General features: G+C 41.6%; 1 protein-coding gene and 1 long non-coding RNA gene across 19 annotated transcripts in view; one reads left to right on the plus strand and one right to left on the minus strand.

Annotated features, from left to right (window-relative positions):
• CELF4 (CUGBP Elav-like family member 4) overlaps positions 1 to 24,311 on the minus strand; it is a 700,139-nt gene that overhangs the window by 315,880 nt on the left and 359,948 nt on the right. Inside the window, exon 1 of one of the 18 annotated variants that reach the window (XM_027656126.1) lies at positions 18,166 to 18,252. The exons of 16 other annotated variants lie outside the window; for them this stretch is intronic. The gene's annotated coding sequence lies outside the window, so the exon portion shown is untranslated. Of the gene's footprint in view, positions 1 to 18,131; positions 18,253 to 24,311 lie in introns of those variants that run through there. One more of the 18 variants, XM_027656127.1, reaches the window with a different exon arrangement.
• LOC113953204 lies at positions 18,705 to 22,098 on the plus strand. Its single transcript, XR_003529775.1, has 3 exons — positions 18,705 to 19,186; positions 20,177 to 20,282; positions 21,731 to 22,098. It is a non-coding gene; the product is annotated as an uncharacterized LOC113953204 (long non-coding RNA).

Raw genomic sequence — 24,311 nt, forward strand, 5'->3', positions numbered from 1 at the left:
TTTTCTTTCTTTTCTTTTCTTTTCTTTTCTTTTTTTTTTTTTTTACATCAACATGTACCAAAGCATTAAACAAGACATTCCATTAATTTCTTCATCATCATAACTTAAGCCTGGGACATACCCTTTAAATATTCATTCAGCTATGAAAACTGGGCATTAAAATTTTAATAATGTCAAGCTCATTTGAACTGAGCTCCTGGGGGACTATTACGATACAATTAGAATAAATATGATGATTGATTTGGTGTAAAGGTTCACCTGTCCACATCTGTTAGTGGCCGGAAGCAGCATGCCACCTCTGGCATCACAGCCCATAGCTCCAAGTTACTTATTCCCTTCCTCATCAACCCCATTTGCTTTTCACTTGCTTGCAAGCTTGGCCCCCTCACTTCCTTGCCCAGCATGTCCAGCTTGGATAAAGCTGGAAGAGGTAAACCAGAGAGGTGTCGTGGAGAAGCGACAACTCATCCAACTGCATTTTCCTCCTTCCTTCCTTCCTTCCCCTCCTTGTGCTGTGGCACTTGATTAAGGAGGGAGCGCTGATCAGAGACACGAGAAGTTCAGCTATAAACTTTCCAGCGGTCGTAGCCATTAACCTTTTGCAGTATGAGTCTGAACTCCCAGGGTCTGATGCTCCTGGGTAGATCGGTAGCAAGCCTAAGCAACATTGACATGTTTGAACCAGTGCAGAGGAGAACAAGGCTTACTGCTTCTTAGCAGCATCTTTCCAAAATCACAGTAGAGAAACAATCTCAAGACGTGATGCTGAGAGTAAAAAAATAAATAAATAAAAGAATTGCAGAGAGGGAAACCGAGCAAGAAATCACACTACTTAAGGAACCTTCTGTTTCAAACTCAGGATGTTTTTGAATATACAGACAGATAATTAAAAGATTTTGGTCCACTGGGTGCTGAGTATATCTGAAAATTTGGGCCAGATTGTACTTTCTCTCTCTTGCAGTGTGAATTGGGTGCTACATGGTGTAAATATGGAAGGAGATAAAATGGAGCCATCACCACCGAGAACAATCGTAGAGTTTGTTTTGTTGGTTTTTTTTTCCCTGTCATCTACTTAAAAAAACCTAACTCATTAATTCTTTGAATAAGGGTATAATGTGAACCCCTTTGTATTTAAAGGTAACCCTCCTCTAGCCCTGCTTACAAGTACTGCCAGTGTTTCTGGCTTTTGGGGTTTTACCATCAGTCTCCTGACATATGGTGCTTTCCTTAAATCCCCAACTTCTGGACCCTAGCAACTTTTTAACAAGAGTTTTGACTCGAGAATAAAAGACAATTTTTAAGGCTCAAAATATAGCTCAAAGAAAATGAATACATGAAAATAAAATATCTCTTATTTATATTAACATATCATCTGTGATTGCTTGAGATAATTTATTACTGATGCATCTTTACAGTAGGCAATGTTAATTATTAGAAGCATTATTTGATTTTCACTGTTTTAAGCTGTTTTTATTCCTGTCTGCATTTTGCTTAAAGCAGATACTTATCCTAAAGCTGTCATTTTCTTTTTCAAATTCAAATCAAGTCCAGTTCCTATGCCTTTTTATTGTCTCTGCTTCTGTATAATTTACTTTTAATAATAGTTTTAACTTATTAACTTTTAATAATACTTTTAGTATTATTTACTTTTACACCCCTCCCCCCAAATAAAAAAGTTTTAAAATAAACTCAGCCCATTTTGCATTACAATATGGAGATATGAAAGGTGATAATGGTCACTTGATGTTGATTTTCTCAGAAGGAAAACAGCAATTTGGGAAGTCGACTTACTGTGAATGCACATTGTGGAAAGATACAGCCTTGTACTCTTTTACAAAGTCTATTACCTATCATCTTCTTCCCCACTAAGTTTACCCCAAGGAAAAAGGGGTTAGACAGTAATCTTTATCTTCAGCGCCCATTGTGAGGATTAATTAGATATTATTCCTACAAAACTGTGAAGTTCTAAAGTGCTATATAAGCTCTCAGTGTTATTATAACGTGCCATACCTTCATAACGTATACCACTGCAATATCACCCCTTGGTTGTTCAAGACTACAGAACTGCTGCTTCTAATTGAGTTAATGGCTTCATAGGTTGGTAATTTAATAAAACAGACTGCTTAAACCAGCAAGGTTTTGATTAAATGGGGTGTGTGCAAAGGGGAATTTATATTTGTTAGAAGCTCCATAAATCCAAGGTATCAAGGCACAGATAATGTTTGTATAATAGTCAGTTATATAGAAAGGAAGGAAGGACAGAGCTGAAAGCCATGGTATCACAGAAAATCTTAAACTGGAAGGGACTCATAAGAATTATTATGTCCAAATCTCTGCTCCTTGCCAGGCTACCTAACACTGGTCCGTTTGACTAGGAGCATTGTTGAGATGTTCCCTGAACTTGGATGCTTGTGTAAGCCTGTTCCAGTGATCCACTCAGACAAGAGCCTTTACCTAATGTCCAGGCTGAACTTCCCCTGAAGCAGATTTATTCAATTTCCATGTCCCTGTCTCTGGTGACCAGAGAGAGGAGACTAGCACTGCCATCCTCTGCCCCTCCACGACAAAGTTATGGTCTAATGTCATGTACAGCTGTAGTCAGATATTTTGGGCTGGTCTCAGGGGTATGCACAAATAAGCAATGGTGTGCACATACAGATAAGACTCTGGGCTTCTGCCACTGCTCACAGAGACATGGAGGCTCTACCCTAGGATATCATGCACCTTGCCTGATTTTAGAGAGAAACTCTATTGTTTCTTTCCATCTGTCTCTGCCCTCTAGTTTAGCTCTAATAGTGGAAGAAAAATTGGAAAACTTTGAAGGCTGGGGAGAATGATCCTATTTACTAAATGGAAAGTCTTAACTTGTACGGAAATCACAGGTATTTCGTGAAATTGCCATTCTGAAGCAAGTGCCTGGCCGTGCCCACGCAGAGGAACGGGCTGCTTGGAGACCTCCAGAGGGAGCTCTTGGCTGCCTAAATTTAAACAACTAAATTATGCAAACCCAATTTCCTAGATGGAGAAATTAAGGATTTACTCCGGGAAGCCTGCTTCATTAGGTACTTAAAATGTACTCAAAAGTTAGTTACTTCAGTACACAGACTGGATCGCACCTTTGACTCCAGTGATTGCCTGTCTGCAGTGATTTTGGACTGCGGGAGCAGCTCCAGGTGCTTCCACTGACTGCTGGAGTCAGTAGGAAAAAATTGCCCTGAAAAGGGAAAGAATCCCTCCCTCTTGACACTCTTTTGTGCTGTAAATACCAGGTCATAGCTGCTTCTGTACCATGGGTCAGTGCCACTGAGAGTTAAAATTTTGTTTTTGCATCATCTCTCAAGAGCTCCAAGTCAGGCAAATCTGAAACCAAAGCAATCCTTTCTTTCATCCATCTGACTCCAAGAAAACAAAGAAGGCCAGGCACAGCTAGCCTGGCTATTTTGTACATAAAGAACACTACCCACAAAGCTAATGAGAAGCTTTTATAGCTGTTGGTAGAGCGCTGATAGATAATAAGGAACAGGTCCAAGCTGCAAAGTTTCATCTATAAGAGGCTGGGCAGAAACTTTCCATAATAAGGGCCAGTCATAAAATTCAGATGCTAATGCAAACACAGGCAGCTTAGGAGGGAATATGGCAATTGTGCTAGTGGCTGGGCTTATACCTTGTTGAGAAATCTGGCTCAACTAAGCAGTTACTGACTCACATCTTTATCTGACCCAGCCAAGCTCACCAGGTCAGATGTGTGCACTTCCACAGACCGCCATTCAGGGACAGGAAGGTGTTGGGGTTTCATCAGAGATGGTACGTGGGGGGGTGCCTGATGGGGGAGATCCAATCACATGACAGGAACCACAAGCCCTGAGAATGTTTTCCAGCAGGGGGACCGACACTTTGTGGCTCCAAAGAAGCTGATGTCAGCACTTCAGAGGGGAAGAGCTGGTTCAGCAGAAACAAAGAATAATAGGAGAGTGGGAAGTCTAACATCAAAAGTGGATGTTTTTCTTTTTCCCTAAATATTGTGCTCTGGTTTGGTGGCAGGTTATTGGTACTGGTAGTTGTTAGACTCTAGACTGCCTTATGGCAGGGCTCAGGCTGCTTGATGAAAATTGTCCTCCTCAGCCTTAAAATCTGTGAACTTTGCTGGAGTTCAGGAGAGGTTTGTGCTCTCAGGGATTCTCAAGTAAAGACTCAGGACAACCTGCTTGTGGCTCCAGGTATTGTGCTTGTTCCCAACAAGAATCTTATTTAGAGGAACATCAGAGATATTTCGATAAACATTAATTTCATGCCAGGCCAAAATGCCCCTGCAGTAAGCTTCGTTGAGCAAGCGCTGAACAAAGGGAATTCAAAATTCAGCTCCTTCACGTGAGATGGTGTGCCTGCGTGTGTGTGTGTGTGTGTGTGTGTGTGTGTGCTTTAACTAAATCATTTATGGTCAATAATGCCAGGTTATTATAGGTCAATAACTTTCCATTATTCACTAGCCTTGCTGTGCTCCCACTGTCAGGCAGCACACCGGCATGTTGGCTCTCGCAAAGTAAAAAGCTCCTGATGGGAGCTTTGGAAAAGCAAGCACGAACACAGCTTGAGCAGAGAAAAAAAAAAACAGGGGAGGGAGGGAGTGTGAAAAGTTCTAGTTGCACTCAAGGGTGTCTTGGGGAACGCATGTGTGACATACTCTCTCTCTCTCATACACGCATGCACATTCAGCCCCAAAATTCATTATTCTTGTGCTCCCAGCTGGTCAGATGTGAGGCAGTCCAGATCCCAGGGCTGCATGACCACAGAGCCATCCTGAGCAAACATTATCTCTCATTAAGGTCTACAAGCTCGGGCTTAATGCCACAGTAGCCTGCGGGTTGTCTAAGCTCTGTGTGTGGACAGTTAATGCTCACAGCTGCCTACTCTGTACTGGGTACCCAGGAGAGGAAGAGTATCAGGTTTTTTACAAGTCAGGGTGCAAATATCAACAAAGAAACAGAAATGAAGAAATCAAAAATTGCAGGACTACATGAAAATTTTATTTGCCCCTGTCACTACTGCACTGGTACTAATGGTCTGCCCTGTGTCTCATGAGAAGAGTGGTCAGGAGCCTGGAACTGTAGGCATATGTAAATAATTGTCTCTGTGGAAACTGCAGGAGGCAAAAGCTAGCCCTGTGGTTTGGCAGAGACTCCTTGGTGCTCCTGCAGAAGGTCTGAGCATGCTGCTCCCAAACAAACATTTTGAGATGACAAGCCAGGACACAGGAGCTGTGGGATGAACCCACCTCTTGTGAAAAGGCAATGAGTGGAAAATGAGTGTCTATGTGGAAAGTGGAAGCAGACAGGAATTCAAAGCCTGGGAAAGGAGACAAGGAAGAATAATGCTGCTGTTTCATTGAAAACAAGTTATCTAAGATTTCTACCTAGGTGCATTTTTGGCCCTTTGCTGAGCAGTGCATTGACCCTACTTCCCTCCAGCACTGAGACAGTACCTTCCTCATGAAACATCTCGGCACCCGATCACACTGTGCATGGAGAACGACTCAGCTTGGGGGCAGAGTGTTGGCTTTTCCTGATGTTTCAGGCAGTGGACAGTGATGGAGATAACATCTCTGCAGCCTCACCTTTGTTAACTCCCACGTCAGCACAGCTGCCATGGGCAAGGAAGAGTTAACAGGAGCTCTGAAGAGCCGGTCCGTTTTGAATGTGAATAATGGGAATACTCTCCTTCAATCGGTATTCAGCACAGGGATGTACAGAGGTATAAAGTTAATCACTAGCTGGGCCACCCCTATTTCCAGAAAAAGAACTTTAATACCTTCTTTATCCAATGAAGTACCATTGTTATACCTGCATATTATGAAGGGTTTATTAAACCGGTGATAATCTATTCAAGATAAAGTGATCTGTATGGCCAACTGAGCACAGATCAGACAGAATGATGGGAGGTTATTGTTAAAATATGCAAATTCACATCCTATTGAAATGCAAACCCTCCAGATAAGATTTTTTAATAAATCTGGTCTTTTTTCACTGCATGAAGGTAACCTAATGTTTATTGACTTCAAGACCATATAATGGAACGTAATATCTATTAGTCAGATCCTTGCCTCTCTTTCGATTACTGGAGGTACATGTTCTGGCTCCTGAAGAATTTTTGTTTTATGGTTTGGTACAAAAGAAAAGAGATTAAACCCCCTGAAATTAATTAACTTCTTTCTACACAAAGCCCCCCTTCCTCTTCAACTGCTGTCATTAGTTACTCAAGTAAAAGGAAGCAGTACCCATCAGCTGAGAAACTGTCCACTATTTTTAGTGTTAAGAAAAACAACCAAAAGTAAAAATGCTAATTTGGAACACTTTTGTTCAGTATAAAAGAGAAATTAAGACTTCTGAATGCCTTCTTTACGTTTACTATTACCACAGCAGAGAAAGTTGAGAAAAGTTTCATTTTACTCTCCTGTAAAAAAGGCCTATGAAACAGCTTCACCTGACTTCTCTATGTGTATTTCTGTGTGTAAGACTTGTTTAAAGCACAGGTTCAGTGTGCTTTTATGAACTGGGGGGGACAGGTGATTTCTGAACCAGACACAGTTTCAGATACCAAAGTGCCAAATGAAATAAAGGCTTTTATTTTAGTGAAATGCCAGTGCTGTGATAGCAAGAGTTGAGAACTCATTTCTGCTTAAAGGTCACTTCTCCTCAAACCCTGTAAAATCTACATGCTGATGTAGATTGATCTGAGATTTGGTGTGTCTAGTGAAGGTGGAAGGTTTGTTTCTGACTCCAAAGTGAAGGTCAGTAGAGAAAAAGTATCCTGAAATAGAGCTCCTTGGAAAAGCCCTACCCATCTTAAAAAGACTTTTTCATGTTGCTGATAGGCTCTGCCAGCTGTTTTGTGGTCAAATCAGGATTGTGATTATTATGCCTAAAATGGTCTCATTTTACCCAGCAGGTTCTTGGTGGTCACAGACCAGAAGCAGTGAGACAGAGGGCTGGGCAGGGGCTGCAGGGGTCGAGGCAGGCAGCTCAACTCTGGGCACGGATAGGAGGGATTCAATAGGCAATCAAAGCTATCCAGGCTGGGACATGTAAACAGCTGCCCATGCTTGGTTATCTGAAGCATCTACACCTGCTCTGACCTGTACTGTTCTGCCCAGACAGGGCTGCTCAACAGCACAGGGGTAGACTTTTTAAGTACAGCCGGAAGCCTTTATAGGACTGGTCACCTCTCTCTTAGGTCAGACCTCTGGCTTCCATCACAGCTGAAGAATAATCCAACTTAAACATTTCTGGACAGTTTGCCTGTTAGGCTGATGGGGATGTGCATAAAACGTGCTGCCTGCCTCTGTGTCTGCAGTGGGAACAGCGCTTTCCATCCCCAGTCTGCACCACCACCAAAACACAGACTCTCTACCCAGGCACCCTTCTCATCACTCACTTCACTGGGTATACCACCAGTTACAAATTAGCACTTAATCAAGATAAATCCCATAGGAAGGATATGGGTAATATGCAATGCATTAAGCCTGCAAATTAAGATGGTCTGATTTAGCCCTGGCTTTAAAACTCCCAAGCTTGCATTAGGACTAATGATGAATGGATGTACGTCCCTGGTTGGACAGGAGCTCTGTCAGGACAAGGCTGCCCAGCAGTGACAAAGCCAGAGTGAAACAAGTGCTCTGCTTAGTGTTCATTAGGTCTTCCACACTGCCCCTGCTTGGGAATGTGCTTTCCCTTGCCTTAGATGGTTGTAATAGTGCCACTTCTCCAGGATCTACTGACTTATTGGTCCCAGAATTCATTTACAAAACCTAACTGAGGGCAGTGGATGCTGGCATAATTCCTCTCAATGATCAGTGAGGGGAAACTGAGGCACACAACATCTTATTTAGAAAGGCTGACCTGCACTGTGCCCAGGGCTTTCCATTTGCTGGCTCTAAACAGGACCCTGCACATCACCCTGCTTAGGTACTCTCAATCACACTTGGGAGTCTCTTGTTCTTTCACTAACTAGCTGCAGGGATATAGGTGACATTTCAGCTCTCTAAGTGCGGCCCAAGGTACAAGTTAAAGCTCAGTGGCCTGAATTCTCCTAACAGATTAGTGGAGTAGCACAGAAAGAAAACTCTTTCCCACTCCATCTCCTGGGCTGCAGCATGGGTGATGCAGCAGGATTGTACTTCCAGATACAAGTGCAGCAATACCTAACGAGTACCCTGCTGTGGGATGCAGCACACTTTGCAAATGTAAAGTTAAAGACTGTTTCTGTCCCTCAGTGAATGAGCAGTCATAGAACTCTGGTTAGCCTCTCTTCAGTTCCTGCAAGACCTGAAAGAAGCCTGCTATCAGGCCTCACATCTACTATATATAGTCCAGAAATTAATCTCTGCGTGAGATCAGGGAAGAAGAAGATCCTTTATTAGCTTGTTCACCCATCAAGGTCAGGGTCCACATGGGCTGGAGTACACCAATGTACTAGTCCTGCAAAATGCAGGGGAGCTGCTATTTCAAGGGAGGATGTGATGCAGGCCTCAAGAGGAATCAGTTTAAGATTCACAGCTGAGGAGCATCAGTAAACAGCTATGGACTGCAAAGGGTTAAAGGGCTTTGTTCTGGCTGCAGGAGTAATTTAGGGAAAGAAAATCCTTTAAAATAACAAGCTTGGCAATATCTGTGGTTTTAAATGTACTTTTCTTCAGATTTGCACCAGTGTTCAAACTTCTCACAATAGGGTATCTTTCCTGGATGTCATACTGCACTTATTACCGGGAATGACTACTTCCTACAGTGCGTCTCTGCTTTATGGCTTTTTAAGATATGGTATGGATGCTGTCATCATGTTCCCCAGAGATGTGTTCTGGTTCATGGAGAGGCTGTTTTATATAATCTTCTGTGAAAGATTAAAACAACAGAACAGGAACAACAATAATGCAACACATTACCTCCTGACACAAACAACGATGTGGTGGCACAGGCAACAAAATCTCCTCACCCACTGCAAAGTAGCAGACTACATTCATGTGGTCGAACTTCACTTTCCACAGGAAGACTGGATCACATTCATTCCCAAGACCATGCTGACACCCTATCCTGGGAACAGCCTTCACCAAAGCATGTTATCTCTCCACTGCCCTCATCCTCTCCAGCATCACCTGTCTGTTTCGTACTGATATTCTCCCTGGTGTGTCTCCATCCAACAGCTCAGACAAGGTACCAGCAAGTGGAGCTCTGCCAGCCAGTGCAATTCCTGAGATATACCTTCTTTCCTGGCTATAAAATGTCAAATCTCACATTTTATACCTCCCTTTGCTCCTTGCAGAGCAAACCCCAGCCAAAGTAGAGGTGATGGCAAGAGAGAAGCTTGGGGAGAAGGCCCTGTATCAGTTAACAAAACACTATTAGTGAACATAAGGGATTACCCTGGGATACTTCACCCTTTGATCCAAGGTATCAGCATGCCCCATTCTAAGCAGAAAGCGAGAGAAGCTGTGTCCAATCAGAGATGCACAATAATTTGCCAGGAATTGCCAAAGCCAGAGATCATCTTATTGTCACTGTGACTTTTCATTGCCAAACAGCACCTTAAATCACATAACAATAACAAGGAGGTTAGTGTAGAGAGTAGAAATGTGTCTTTTTGGTTTTTTCCTTTGTCTTTCTTTCATTTACTTCACCTCCAAGATAAGAGGCCAGTAGCTGCAGATCTGCAGGAACAAGAGAACTTTGTGATGAGCGAGCAGGATTAAGGTGGCTACTTCATAATTTTGATAGTGCTGAAGATAGAGCTGAAGGACCAGGACATGTCTGTGCCCTAGGTGTGTGTGCATTTGTGTTTGTGTGCCTTTCTCCAGCTCCCTGGTTGGAGAGAAAGATGCCAAGCAGGAGAGATCTGTGTGTGCTTGCTTCTGGCTTTAACTCAAATCCAGATTAACACTATGGATTTGAAAGTTTGACCATTAACATGAGAATTAAATCCTGAAGGAAAACTGGTTAAGGCTTACAAGAATATTGAAATACAAAACTGCTGATGAAAGATGAGGGAAATTATGTAAAATAAAAAGTAAGAACCAAAGACTTGCGGTATAAAGGAGCTGAAAGAGAGAGGTTGAAAAAGTCTCATAAAAAAAGAAGTATAACAAGTGCTGTCATGGATGATTATAAGGGTTTGAACCTGTCACCCACAGCAACAAGAGCACTGGCCTTTCTCACTTGACCTGAGGAGATAATGCTGTTAGCTGAGGTTAGAGAGGGCAGGTGATGTGTTGCTGTTCAAATACAAAGCAAAGATGTCCTTTCACTCTGGATAATTAAACTAAAAACATAAGCAAACAAGGCCTGAAGTTCTGGAATTGCCTGGCAAAGACACTGAAATCCCTTAGGAAATGCTGCTAGTCCTTCTTATCTCGACAGCATCCACCCATCCTTATGAAATGTTGTTATCTTGAGGATATTCCATTCCCTGATGTTTGTTTAAAAAATACCAGTCTAGACAAAACCAAACTACACCCACAGCCACATCCCAAAATGTCCTGTGGTACTTTACAGGATGTTGAATACATAAGAAATTCCTGCATGGCATTGCTGAATGCAGCCATTTTGGAAGGTAACATGGTAAGAGCCATGGTAGAAGGTAAATTCTGTATTCAAACGACAGGACGTAATTGCTTACGATTTTTTCTTTACCTATTTTGTGCACTTTCTCAGAACATTTAAACACTTGTGCTCTATAGCAATGAATATTCAAAAAAAGCCCCAAATTTCCAAGATATATACAAATATTAAAGGAAGCTGTGTTCCACTTTCACACAGATATGTGCCTGCTTATTGAATCGGAAAAATGAAACACATTCACCATATGATTTTGCTGATCAATCATAACTCACCAAAACAGCCTGGAGAGTGAATATGCATAGATAACAATTCAAATATGCAAAAAGGGAGAGAAAATGCAACTTATAGTTAAGAATAATTACAAAGGGTGAATTAACAATTAGGTAATCATTAATATAAATTCTTCAGGATGAGGAAATAAACCGACCAGCTATGAATATATTTAGCCTAGAAATTAGGAGAAGGATTATCTCTCATCAACAGTATGCAGTCCTAACCCAGCAGAAAACTGAGGAGCAAGATACAAGAACATGTTCAGATGGACCTTGACAAGTTCATACAGTGGTAAGGATCAAACTTGCTGATCCAGGAATGTCTTTCACTATCATGTGTTTCCCCCTTTTTTATTTTATTTTTGATTTTATGCCAATGCTATCAAAGCAAGGGTGCCTCCTGCAATTCTGTTGTCAGCTATGAGGCTTGGCTTAGAAATAGCTCAGATTTTGAATTCTTCTTCATTTGAAAGTAAATGTTGTGCAAGATTTTCTACAAATATGGGTTGATAGAAACATAAGTTACATTTAATTATTATTAAGGTGAATCAGCTCCAATTCACATGCCTCCAAAGGCAGGAGATTTAGGAAACCGATTAGCAAATATTATTGTTGTTGTTTTTTAATGATAGAAATATTGTGAGAACTGGCAGAGCGGCTCAGGAGTTTCAGTTTTCAAAACCACTTTCCAAAAACCTGAACAAAGATGTTTTGATTATCTCTTCATCTGTTCACGATACTTAGTTTTCTCATTTGAAAGTCAAATAAGCCGATGTCATTTGAAATGAGAGACAGTGCCTGACGCATATGAATGGGAGTCAAGGATTTCTGCGCACAGTGGTTCAGAAAACTGCCAATTTGTGTGCGTGCAAAAGTAGTCACCACCCTCTTGACAAAGCCACTGAGTTTGAATCAGAGACCTCTGGAGCGGTGGGCTCCAGATCCACAGCTTGTCTTGAAAGGCTGGCTGATGCCAGCTGGAGGTTTTAAAAACTCACACTCAGAACTGGAAAGGGGGGGCTCCAAACACACCAGTTTCTGATGCTTTTAGTTTCCCACACATATTTTGGGAAGGAACAGGGAAGAGGCTGAGGAGGAGAAATATTCAACATAAGACTTAAACTTGCAAATTATTTTTTCCAGTTTCTGGCAAGCATTTAGCTATTATTATTATTGTCATCCTTACAGAATGTTAACATTTGAAAATGCAAAGCCATTATTCCTTTAGTTAAAAGCTGATTTTCTTTCCTGAACTCACCTCTCCTGGTATTTCATCAAGACCCAAACAACATCAGCTTAAATAAAACAGCAACAATGAAGGCATGCGTTTCATAGTGCCTGTTGTGGCTGAAAAGCCAAGTTTCATACTCATACATGTCCAATTTCAATCAGCATTTTTTCCAGTGTGGATGCTGTTTACATCTCAACCCCAGTATGGTCGTTTATACCTCATTTTCCCTACAATGAACATCTTAATCACCTTTCCCCTTCACAGATATTCAATTAATCATTTTAAACTGTTTTAAAGATGAAGAACAGAGAGGCAACCTTGAACCTTAAACATTTACTTTGATGTCTGGATATCAGTTTTGAAGTGTGGAGATTACATCAAAAGTTGCAACATTTAAAATCCAGGGATAGGGATTTGTGGTGGAGAAATAACCTAATGATCAATACAGCACAAAAAATATAGATGGACTGAGAGATAATTCCTAGACTAAGGATTCATAACACCTTAAAAAAAAGAAAAAGAAAAGGAGAGGTTAAAAAGGAAAAAAAGAAATACCACTGAGATGTGCAACAGAACTGCCTCCAAGCAGAAGGTTGCTCTAAGACTTCTCTGTAGGCATGATTATTCCTGGCTGGGAGAAAAGCCCATTAAAAAGCTTTTCTGCACCCTCCCCTGGTTATGGGATACAATCCTGAAGAGAAATCATTGACATGCCTGTCTTTTTCTGAAAGGGTTAGTCAAACAAATTGTCTTTCTCTCCAGAGCTCCTCTCCCTGCTTCTGCCCTTTTGTCTTTCTCTTTTCTTGTTATAGTTAGAAGTGAACATTTTGGCACGTTAATTAAAAATAGTAATAGTTGCAACAGAGGAAAGAAAAGGAGGGGTAAGGTGGGGGAAGCAGAAGGGGGATGGTGACTGCAGCCCTAATTAATAGAATTACTCTCAGTTGAAAGTCAGCCTGATGAGGACTCTTGTCCTTGAGTAAACAACTCCCTGTGTCTGCCTGTATGTGCATATATATAGATAAATGTACATGTAAACACAACTATTCTGTTGCTTAGCAGCCAGTAGTGTCCTTTCATGAGAAAACAAAATATATGTGACAAACAGTCTCAAAAACACAAAGTTCCATAAGCATATTTCTTTTCTCGAAGCTATTCAGACAAGGTGGAGAGTGGCCCTGAAATTAATGTCTTATCCAACGGACAAAGGCAGAACTAAGCTAATTGGATTCCCATCTGTTCCAAACATAGTCTCAACATCACACAATAATAAATAATATGGTAATCATGGCTAACAATTAATCTTTTAGTTCAGATTTTTTACAGGGTGCTGAATGGACCCTAATTTCGCACAAATATAGATTGCTGTCTGAGCATATCCTCTGGACTAAAAAGAAAAAAAAGAAATCATAGTCTGCCCAGGCACGATCATGTCAGATCTACGGGTATATTTCAGGAGAGCAGAGGCTGCCTAATCTAAATGCCTCCTACAGCCACATGCAAACTGGAATTAAACAGAATCTAATTTTGATCTAAACCCAAACCAAATGTGAACTGAACTGTCAAAGGGCTGTTTGAAGCGACACATGTGCTCCTTGTTTAAAAATTTCTGGGATGAGGAAGCACTGGGTAAACCTTTTCCATCTCACCCGGGGAGAGTAGCAATACACCCTCACTGCCTCCTTCTCCCTTCACTGTGTCTTTTTCTTCATTAGTCCCTGACTAGGTATTTTAACTGCAAACTGATTGCCCCAACTCCCTGTTCTGTACTGGTGCAATCGCAGCTTCAGCTCCGGACTTTACAGCAGTACAAGGAGGTAAAGAGGGATTAAAATCTGGGCAAATTCCTTTCAATAAGCCAGTGAGAGATCACAGAGCCAACACCCCCCTGATGATGTCCAGTTGGGCAAGTCCTCCACAGCAGAGGAGCCCTGCTGCTGGGTCCTCTGCATGGACATTGTTATGGGAAAACTTACACAGACACACAAAATCCAACTCTGACATAAGGGGGTCTAGGACTGCTGACAGCAATCTGTCCAGACCCACTGCACATCTCTGTCGCAGAGGTGGGTGTGGGATCAACATTTTCCATGAACTTGTGAACTTCCCCACAAATCTACATAAACTTTTACATCTAAGCAGCTGGTGGCAGTGAAATGCCTTACTCTGCTCTACTGCACAAAAATCACCTCCTTGTCTTTCTTTTGACCTGATTCCTCAGCAGCTTCATTTCATGCTCCCTAGTTTTAATTCATGCTGAAGTCAACAGAGATATAGAAGAGAAGCAAGGGCTAAGCCATGGAGTTGTTACTCCACATTGATGTGAGCTCTTAAACATCAGTTACATCCCAAACCCGGAATAGCCACCCTTTAGTGGTAAGAGAAATACTCTGTGTAAGGCTATAGCTGTGAACAGATGGATAGATATAAGGTGACGTGTGGAGCTGGAACAACCAGTTAGTAAAGTTTATAAAGTACTTTGGGAGTCCATCTGGATGGATGGTACTTTATAAATGTAAGGCCATTATCAGTGCCTCCTAACAGCACCCGACCATCACTCAGCACTTTTGGAGGGACAGTTAAAGAAAACACATAAAATATATTCTTCAGCAGATATTTCACCCAGGCTCTTTTACTTGTAATAGCAGAGAGATCTGGGCTTTCATTTGTACAGACCATTCCCATTTGCAGTCACGGGGAAAAATCCACAATAGCTCAACTCATGAAGCTGTTGGATTTGTTATGTTTGAAGAATGAGGCTTCAGAGCACAACCCTGGAAATAAATGAATGGTTTGGGAATTTGCTAGTGGCAGGTCTCTTGCAGCAGTAGAGGATAGGATAACCAAAGGGATAGTAATGGGAAAGACATAGGTTTTTTGGTGGTGGGTTTTGTATTTTTTCCTCCCCTCAGGGGCACTTCACAGAATTAAATTCAAGTCAGTAACAAATGAAAAACTAGATCGCCTTTCTGGTGACAAGGAGGTGCCACATGTGAATTTTGGACATCAGCAGCAGTTGTACAAAATGTTCATTTTCCTTGAGGTCTCCCTGACTGCCCTTGGGAATATGGCTGGGGAGGAAACAGGAAGACATTGCTACTGCATATGACTTCGAGCCAAACAGAATGATCACAAGGATCTCATTGAGACTCCTCCACAAGGTCGTGACAATCTTATTCCTCACAGCACTTCTTTGGCTAAAGAAATCTGGGGGATGGGTGGGTGGCTGCATTCTGGAGAAAGCCTCTCCTCTTGGGTCTTAATCACCATTTAGTGTGAAATCAGGCTGTTTCTTCAGAGAAATTTAGTGTTTGAGCTCTTATGTTTTTTTCATGAAACAAATGTGGTGTCTATGGAGAATCTTTTTTTTTTCCTTTCAAATCCTGAACACCCCAAAGATTTCAGGCTGAAGATGCTGCCAGAGGGAGTGTGTTTTCATTTCCCTGCCATCGTTCTCTGCTGCGAGTTGGCTTCCCCAGACATACCAAGCCTCTCAGGATACTCTGTAGGCAAAAGTTCCCATGATGAACTCCTTTTTTCCACTAAGACTAGAGACTATTATATGCACCATATCCATGGAGTCTAATTTAAGATTATGGTGTATGGAAGAAGATATAAGCATCAGTTACCCAAATTGCTATTCACAGCATGGTGGCCTTTTAAAATATAAATATTTATATATGTATTCACTTACTATTTGTCCATGGAATCAAAATATTCAATGGAAAAATTTCAAGGACCTTATACAATTGTTTTTGTCAACTTTTTTTGTTTTTTTTGATGAGGAAAGGTAGCATAAATGAAATTGTTTACATTTTTACTACAGACCTAATTTCTCTCTATTTGTGTTGCTACTGACATGGTATTTAAACCCTAGTTAAGAGATAATGTTGCAGTAAGCTGTTTCTATACTTGAACTCAATTTCCTGCTGCAATATCTTGGAAGACTGGTAACAGAATTGGCCACTACTTATAAAACCATCTTTTGGGGCTTGGGGATCAGTCCACTCAATTCTTCATTTCATTGTAAAAACCTGGACACTATCATTAACTGACAAGATGATGTCAGATGAGATGAAGATAGTAACTTCTCAGGGAGGTTTGCCATGAGAGACTAGAATGAACTTGTCTTTTGACTTCTACAGACTTGTCCATCTGCCTTTCATTAGCCCTGGCTTAGTGACGTAAACTGGAAAAGCAGACTTATTCTGATAATAAGGGAACTACACAGTCCTGGTGGTCTAATCTTGACATTTTGGAAGGTTTTTGCATGTGACAACTAGGAGACTCTATTGCATTCAAGTAGATGGGTGAGCAGACAGAATTTAAGTACTATTAGTCACATGTTAATAAAGACATACATAGTCAAAGTAGTAAAGCATGAAGGAGGTAACACATGAGAGCCCAGTTCTTACAGGTGTAGAGCCATAGTAGGAAACACTGGCACACAGGCATTTACAATGGAAATAGAAGTATTTAGGTGCTGAGTAAGGTTAGTACAACATAAAGGAGCTTGCACATTGATCCCACCAGGACTGCAGGAGGAAGAGTGACAGATTATATACAAGATATATACTACATGAATGATTGCCCCCAAAGAGTACTAGGATGATGAGATGGAAGAGGATGTCAAGGTCAAATTATTATTATTTTTTTTACTACAGCAGCCAGACAGCTCTCAAATGGTTGCTTTGAACAGCTCTAATAGAACAATGTCATTAAAACCCAACAGTCGGTGCTCGGGGAACAACATTGCTGAGTTGCTACCAATGTCTTGGCAGGTGAATACGAAGGTTCACACTGTTAATGACTAGCATTTGTAACGACTGCTTTGTTTCATTTCAGCAAATGCTCCATTTCCAAAGGAACTCCAGGACAGGGATGTGGAATTGAATCAACATGCATTTTGGGCTCACACAAACCTTTAGCCTGGTCACAGGAAGATCAAACAGAGACCTCTTTCTACACTGACACCAGACAGCTCTTGACACTGCTGTTTCAAAGACTCTTACACCTGTGTCTATTAGTCTTATAAATACTCAGCATTTGCATTGGGAAGTGGATTCTGGTCCCCACTTGTAAAGGGGGAATTGTCTGTACACCATCAAGGTCACAACCTAGGTCCCACATTCAGCAGAGGGCTTCAGCATGTGCCTAATTTCAAATATGGGCATACAACCCATTCAACTCACAGGTGAGAATGCGTGTCCAACGTGCAGCATGTGGCAAGGAGGCAGTATGTGGCACAGCAGGAGCAGACACAGCATTGTTAGCTACATGTTTTTTGGGTTATTTATACCTGTAGGGATGAGTGGGGAGGAAAAGAGGGAGAAAGGAAACAAGCACAGATATGGTAGGAGAAGGAAAGGAATGAAATCAACACGTTACATACCAAGGCAGAAGGACTGAGAAAAGTTCCCTGAAGATTCCCCAGCCAGGTTTGGATATTTTTTAATTCTTTTTTTTTAATTATTATTTTATCGTATTGTCATTCAAATAACACTATAGGACGTTGAGGCTGTTTGCTAATAGGTATGCAGAAGTTTGATCACTGGAAGAAGACACCAAGAAATAGGAAGGATGGAGTGAATGTCTTATGTGCACAACAATGTTGTAGAAAGGCTAACTACAGTGTGTGGAATGAGCCCTGTTTCATAACAAGCACCTGCTAGCGACAGGTGAGATACTCAAACTAGTATGTGAATGTCTCCCAGAGAGCTGAGTGGGTCCTACTGTGCACCAAACAGGTAGTGCCACACTCACCACCATCAGTGTTACCTCATTAAAACATATTTGTCAACAAAACAGAACAGGAGCTTCAATCATCTGCTTCATGACTCCACTCTGATCGTTCCTGTGCACATCTTTCCTAGGTCTAGGAGACAAAGCCTTTCTTTCCAAGTTCTGTCTTTCCAAGGCTAAGTGCTTACTAAAAGTTATTTGAGAAAGGATGCTGACCTTTTGTTGTGTAAAGACATGGTCCCTAGTCAAGCCAGTGAAAGTTGAATGTTGTCATTGGTAGTTCACCTGGTTGCAGAATCAAAAGTCTCTTCTCACTCACCCACAGTGGAAAGCAAAGATCACTAGTGCAGGAGTTAACTGGGACAGACAGAGAAGACTTCTCTCCCAGGGTTAAGAAGGCAGTGAATATCCCACTGTGTAGTCACAGAATCATAGAATCATGGAATCATAGAATGATTTGAGTAGGAAGTGACCTTAAAGATTGCCAGTTCCAACCTCTGTGCTGTGGGCAGGGACACCGTTCACCAGACTATGCTGCTCAGAGCCCCACCCAACCTGGCCTTGAGCACTTGCAGGCATGGGGCATTTACAACTTCTCTGGGCAACCTGTGCCCAGAGAGTGCCTCACCACTCTCCAGTTCCTCTAGCTCCCGGCAGATGCTGAGCACTGTCTTATGCAGAGCTTCTTTGGTGGGGTTGACTCACGCTGGAGGTAAGAGTGAACTGGCTCTGCCTTGTGCCTGTGCACCAGAAACAAACTCCCACCAAGGTAGTACCTTCTCCCTGCCAAGGAGAAGTGTGTTAAATACAAGAGACAAATATTGATGCAAAAAATTATGTAACCTACACAGGTGATAGCTGGGAGAAGAGGGGGAACACAACAGAACCCTTCACATTCATGTCACTCATGGGGGTGAAGCAAGGACAGCAATCCACAGTTTAACACTCTCCCTGTTAGATCAGGAGAGGCCTCTTTGGGAGACCCATGCCAGGAGCTTGTTTGCAAGATACTTCACCACTGACCCCAAAATCCCTTGGGATTTTGCTGGGTACACTTCCAAGGGCCCTGCTGAGGCCTAATCTCTGCGTGAAACCGGCTCCGATGAAGAGCAACTCTGGTAGCCAAAAATGATGCAGCGATTTTCAAGCAGACTACAAGCTAATCCCCAGGATCATGATTAACATGTTTATTTTGCTCAGTTAAACAGATTCTAATGTCCAGGGCTGGGTGTAAGCACTGCTAAGAACAGTCACTAAGCTACCAGCTTTGTGTCTCCTTTGGTGATCTAGATGGCCACCCCTGACCCTCTAAAACCCCTGAGATTCCAGAGAGTGAGCAGGTGAGTTTCTTTCCTTTTAATTTATGTATTTATTTGTTTATTAATTCGATTTTCTAGAACTAAAAGATGCTCTGGCCCACCATTAAGCAGTCTTCCTAAATATAAAACCATTGTTCTTTTTAATTAGTCACCTATGGTCCCAGATTTAGGCAATGTATTTTCCCTTTCATTGCTCATCTAAACAAATTTTCACAGCTAGAAGGAAAACTTTCTTCTCAGTAAGAAGCAGAAGAAAGTGACTAGAGAAAGACGGAAAAAATAGCTGACCTCTACTTCTTCAGATGCTGCCAGGTTCTGTAGTCAGGGTTGCCCATAAGATAGGAACAAAGATGATCCTGGTCCATGGGGCATTTGTTTGCTTTTGGCTCTCAGAAGAAAAATTAAGCTACCTGACTTCACTTAACAGCCATTAATAACAGAGCACTCTTGCCACCCACACCAGAAATGTCCTGGCTGAGAGATGGGGTATTTACATGACTTACATGTCAGGTTGCATGTTTAGTGTGGGTAGGGGAGTGTCCTTTATACCCCCAGGCATGTGATGGAAGAAGAGGGAACAAAGCCTGAATCAGCTCTCAGGGAAAGCTTAAAGTAGAGTGATATCAGGACAACCAGATCTCAGCTAGAGGTCATGAAGTGCAGAACAGGAAATGTTCTCTTGTGGTTCCTGCAAAACACCATCCTGCTACTGACATACTCCAGATACCTCTGAAACTTTCCATGCTCTTTGGATACTTTCCCACTCCCAACCATTACAGTGTGCCGTACATGAGCAGCCACTAATTACATCAGAGGGAATCTGGGCTTAATTCAAATCCCACATGCAATGCCAGGACCTTGTTTCTCATCTTCAGAGATCTGGGCAAGACAATATCTCTTCCTTCCCATGGTATCCATTAGTCATTGACTTCCTCCATGGCCCCTAATGCCTCTGCATTGTCCTCTCCTGTGCTCCAGGTTCCACACCATCCATTTCCCATTCTCCTCTAGGCTTTATGTACTTATCCATTCCCATCACAACAATAGCCAACTGATTCCAGAGTTACAGGCTCAAGGGATGACACAGACAGAACTAATCCTAATTTGGAGCCTGAAGGTAGGTTAAACAACTTCATTTTATGGCTTATCCTCCCAAATAGAAATTAAGAAATACATTCAAAAAAACCAGAAAAGTCAATTGAAAATTAAGTTTTATGGGGATCTGAATAAGTTAGAAATCTGGTCAACATCCAGAATATTTTCTGGGATATAAGGGAGAAAAGAGTTTGGAAATAAAGAAAATGGATGGGATTTATCCTTTTTTCAAAATGACAGGTTTTTTTCTTTTAAACTGAAAGGAGAGGACTGGATTAACCCCTGAGCAGCATTTTCCTGAAATTCAGGAAAATCTGGCAGTACCTTTGCTTCTCTCTCAATATGTTTTCTTCTTTAAAAAAAAAAAAAAATTCTTTGTCTTTCATTTCCTCTATTTCCTCAGACCATCATCTCATTTTAGGAGATAGGATTTCTGGATTGGAGAACGCACAGCTTGTTCACAACATCCTCCGCATTTTCAAACCTAAGAGTCACTGATATATCTCTTTAGGGATAAGACCCCACAGAAATTGCACACAAAGACAGGTCCAATGAGATGCAAGATTTCAGCCGCTGCTCTACACAGATTTTGTCATGTGATTTCAGGCAGAAACTGGGCTTTAGTCTATAAGGGCACACACAGTACTGTGACTTTTCAGCACAGCCAGGAATGTCCAAGTTATCTGCCTGTTACCCTGTATGTTGGGTATGATCTAGGGCAAACTAAATGGCAGAGAAACTCCTGCATGGACCAGAAGATTGGTTCATAACAGTGGTCTATTTTCCTGAATACAACTGGCTGAAGCTTGTGCACTGGAATTTTGAGCCCAAACTCAAGTGCTTCAAGTGCAAGGGCAACAGTCCTGTGGAAGGCAACGTCACTACAGTGTTACATGCACTCAAATGGCAGCATGTTGACTCTGCAGTAATAATTCATTTAAATGAATATGTGGGTAGATATGTTTTCATTGATCACGCATACGACGTGAAGAACAAGCAGCCTTGAAAACATCTAGACAAGCCTGGGAGAGTGCAGCTGTTAGCATTGCAAACTGCATTATCACCATATATTTAGATTGTTATTAAGTGAACTTTAAGTAAGGCATCCTCCATTTGTCATTTTCCCCCCTGGTGAATTCAGCTACCAACATTGATTTACTTTTTTTTTTTTAATCTGAAAATTTGGCTATTAAGTTTTCAAAACTTATTAATCTGTTTTCACTTCATTGGTAGCAGCTTCCCCCCACCTTCTACTTAGCTTGTTAAAACTCAGAGTTGATTAAATATGACACAACAGTAAAATATTACATAAGCTCACAAGAAAATTTTTATTTCATTATCGGCACAAAGTGAGTCATCTTGAATATGACACTGGCTTTGGCTCCATTTTCTCTCACTTTTTTGCTCTGGTTTTCTATTTAATCACAGCTTTTTTCTGCCTTTCTTTGCTTGTACGATTTTGTTTTTCAGATCCACAGCAGAACGATCCAACTTTGTTCTTACACTATTAATTAACACCACGCTCTAGTTTCCAACATACTTAAATGATGAATAAGGTTAAATTCCAGACAACGTTCTGTACATTGCCATCAATTAACAATTTTCGAGGCAGCGCTTCATTAATAAACACTGATCAGCAGAGCCCTTGTGAGGAGTGCATTGGAGCTGAGAAATTGTATCAGAGCTTCTTTAATATGTGAGCTGGAGTGTGTGGTGTGTATGAGCCCGTGCACAAGTGTGTATGTGTGCGTGTGTGAAAAAAAATCAATGCAATATCCTAGGAAACTCATCAGCACATCATCTCCTTAAAGGTTAATTAAGAATTTGAGGAAGAACAGAGGGGCTGAAGCAGAGGTGATGGACATTCGTGTCTCTCCAGATCATTAAGTACTAATTAGGTTTGGAAAGTCTATTGAGCTTCCTTGGTCTCATCAAGCCATGTGATGGTCCCTGGATACCTCAGTGTGAAATGCCATCAGCACTATATCTCCCTTTATGAACAGGATGCACTTCAGTCTCAGGTGTGCCTGCTGTCTCTCACCCTGTGCATGTGTATGCCTCCTTTGGTATGTGTTTGATTAAGCTATTTTATATACTGCATAAAACTGCATGGAGAATACAGACCATTTCAGAATCATGTGTAATGCAGCATTTTTGCTGGAAGGCTAATGAGGCAAAAAAAAAAAAGGGGGGGGGGGGGAAGGCAAGAAAAGTTCCTGTTAGGTATAAACTCAGAATGAGCAGGGGAAAACCTTCCAAGTTCATATAAACCATTTTGCTGTGCTAGAAGTTCATTTAGGGAGGAATTCCAGACTGTCTTCCTTTTACTTATGTTTTCTGAGCTCAAGATGGACGTGGGGCAAGACAGGAGCTCCACAGAGTTATTAGAGCAAGACCCCACCATGCAGCTTCAAAGAGACCATAATATGTATTTTGTTAATTGCCTTTTTTAAAACTCTTAACAAGAAGTGCTGCACATCTAAATCCCAGAAGAAGCAGTGACAGGTTTTTTAAGAAATGGCTTCCGTGGAAAGTGAGATGCTGCTTTTACCTTAATTTTCTGGCTTTTCATTGTTTTGCAGCCTATAGGTCTTACAGGGACAGATTTTTCTTAGGATGTTTCCTTTAAATTGAATTGGAAATACAAATTTATATGCTCAACTGTGGACAAGGATGTAGCAAGCAAACCAACCTGTGCCTGAAAGTGACCTTTGAGGTGCCCAGAGACTGAGTCAGCTCTCAGTGCTAATGTACAAAGCAATTCAAACCAGATGCCAGTGATCAGATAGATTCTTCTGGAAATCAGCCTTGATGGTGTTATTAGAAAAAGCCACAGCTGGCTCTGTTATGAGGATTCCTTCATGGTATCTCAATAAAATTGGTTAGTCCTGATTTTTAGGCAGTCTTAACCTAGTAGCATGGCATAAAGCTGCTGAAAGGTAAAGGAAGAATAGGTCTTCAGCACTGTCTGTCCAAAGAGATCTTTATTCAGGAGTATGCAAGAGGTGTCTTTATACATAAAGAGCTAATCCATACACCTTCTCCCTTTCTTGGAATGGAGAGAAGAATAATGTGCCTCATGATATTAGCACTCATTTAATAAAATTATACCAGAAAAGGTTGTCCTCAGAGCTGGCATTTTCAAGGGACACATGCTATAAGGGAGGATGTTGACACTGGGGGTAGTTGCCGTTGCCTTTTTGAGCCCCACTGAACTTTGACTTTGATTGCACACGATGGAATGGAAGTTAATGGTTCACTGGCTCAAACTGTTGCCCTGCCGATACTGTGCTTTTAACATTTCAGTTATTAAGAGCAAGTCTAGTTGCATTAGCAACATCACAGGAGTGAAGGCAGCAGTCTGGGAACCACTGGGATGTGGGTTCTTTAGGATGCTTCTGGAATTAAAAACAAGTGCCTCCCACCGCCACCACTACTGGCACCCAGTTTTCAGCACGAGATGGCTGAATTGAAAAGCTACTGATAATGCTGCAGCCTGTACGTCTGCTCCAGAATATCAAGGACCCCTTGATAAACCCACTGCAATGCCTGGAGCACTTCATCTGCAGGCGACTTGCTCTCTTCAATATGGAGAGGATTGCCACTAATCCTGGCGCATTACTGTTCACTTGACAGAAGTCGCCTGAAACAACTTGCGTCTGTTCTTGTCCTGATTTGCTGTCGGTATTTATTAAGAGTAGTGTGTTTAAAATGGCACACATTGTAGCCTGCAGATAACATCTTAAGCTTCCTGCCTATACCAACAAAAAAACAAACACCCCCTCCCGAGAAAATCTTCTCCAAACATTGACACGCCCCTCTTTCCTCAGCCATGTTGATGCTATTGCTTCTTCCCCAAGAGATCTCTGTGAGGTCCTGGTGCAAGAAGCACCTTACCTCTGGTTTTACTGATCACCTGATTCCTGAGCTGCTGCAAAATGATTTTAAAAACTGAAGTGATAGAAAATAAAATACTAACCACTCAAATCAGTTCTATATTCATGCCTTCAGCAGAGAAACATGTTAAACTCACAGAATCTGTGGCTCTCTA

This window comes from Corapipo altera, unplaced genomic scaffold, assembly GCF_003945725.1.
Source record: "Corapipo altera isolate COAL_440 unplaced genomic scaffold, ASM394572v1 61553, whole genome shotgun sequence".
NCBI classification, from domain to species: domain Eukaryota; kingdom Metazoa; phylum Chordata; class Aves; order Passeriformes; family Pipridae; genus Corapipo; species Corapipo altera.